Raw genomic sequence first — 969 nt, 5'->3', positions numbered from 1 at the left:
AATCAATAATCGTCCTGTATCCTTTGCGGAGTGAGCAAACATGCTCTGCTCCTCATACCAGACTAGAGCATAATGCTCCTGTAAGCCACTTGCCAGGATTGAACTGACGACCTTCTGCTAACGAAGCAGACGCTCTACCACTAAGCTAAAGTGGCACACACACTAACTATATGAATCAATAATTTTCCTGTCCCCTCCACAGAATGGGCCATCCTGCTCCTGCTTCTCGTACCAGACCAGAAATTTATGGTGCTATAAGCCACTTGTCAGGATTGGACTGACGACCTTCTGCTCACAGAGCCGACGCTCTGCCACTAAGCTAAAGTGACGCAGAGAATAAGTACATAAATCAATAATCTTTCTGTATCCTTTGCGGAGTGAGCAAACCTCCTCCTGCTCCTCATACCCGACTAGAGCCTAATGCTGCTGTAAGCCACTTGCCAGGATTGAACTGACGACCTTCTGCTTACGAAGCAGACGCTCTACCACTAAGCTAAAGTGACGCACAGATTAAGCATATGAATCAATAATTTTCCTGTCCCGTTCACAGAATGGGCCATCCTGCTCCTGATTCTCGTACCAGTCCAGAAATTTATGGTGCTATAAGCCACTTGCCAGGGTTGAACTGACGACCTTCTGCTTCCAAAGCAGACGCTCTGCCACTAAGCTAAAGTGACACACCAAATAAATGCATAAATCAATAATCTTCCTGTATCCTTTGCGGAGTGAGCAAACCTGCTCCTGCTCCTCATACCCGACTAGAGCCTAATGCTGCTGTAAGTCACTTGCCAGGATTGAACTGACGACCTTCTGCTTACGGAGCAGACGCTCTACCACTAAGCTAAAGTGGCGCACGGATTAAGTATATGAATCAATAATTTTCCTGTCCCGTTCACAGAATGGGCCATCCTGCTCCTGGTTCTCGTACCAGCCCAGAAATTTATGGTGCTATAAGCCACTTGCCAGGAT

The 969-nt window shown here is 47.0% G+C and overlaps 5 non-coding genes across 5 annotated transcripts; all 5 read right to left on the bottom strand.

Annotated features, from left to right (window-relative positions):
• Positions 1-83: 83 nt before the first annotated feature.
• Pmar_PMAR015391 lies at positions 84-155 on the bottom strand. The gene has a single exon. It is a non-coding gene; the product is annotated as a tRNA-Thr (tRNA).
• Positions 156-257: 102 nt separating this feature from the next.
• Positions 258-329, bottom strand: Pmar_PMAR015390. The gene has a single exon. It is a non-coding gene; the product is annotated as a tRNA-Thr (tRNA).
• Positions 330-431: 102 nt separating this feature from the next.
• Pmar_PMAR015389 lies at positions 432-503 on the bottom strand. The gene has a single exon. It is a non-coding gene; the product is annotated as a tRNA-Thr (tRNA).
• Positions 504-605: 102 nt separating this feature from the next.
• Positions 606-677, bottom strand: Pmar_PMAR015388. Its single transcript has one exon. It is a non-coding gene; the product is annotated as a tRNA-Pro (tRNA).
• A 102-nt stretch (positions 678-779) lies between these two features.
• Pmar_PMAR015387 lies at positions 780-851 on the bottom strand. Its single transcript has one exon. It is a non-coding gene; the product is annotated as a tRNA-Thr (tRNA).
• Between the last annotated feature and the right edge of the window lie 118 nt (positions 852-969).

This window comes from Perkinsus marinus, assembly GCF_000006405.1.
Source record: "Perkinsus marinus ATCC 50983 genomic scaffold scf_1104296939240, whole genome shotgun sequence".
NCBI classification, from domain to species: domain Eukaryota; phylum Perkinsozoa; order Perkinsida; family Perkinsidae; genus Perkinsus; species Perkinsus marinus.
The sequence above is the reverse complement of the archived record's forward strand: the minus strand, read 5'-3'. Positions and strand labels throughout refer to the sequence as shown.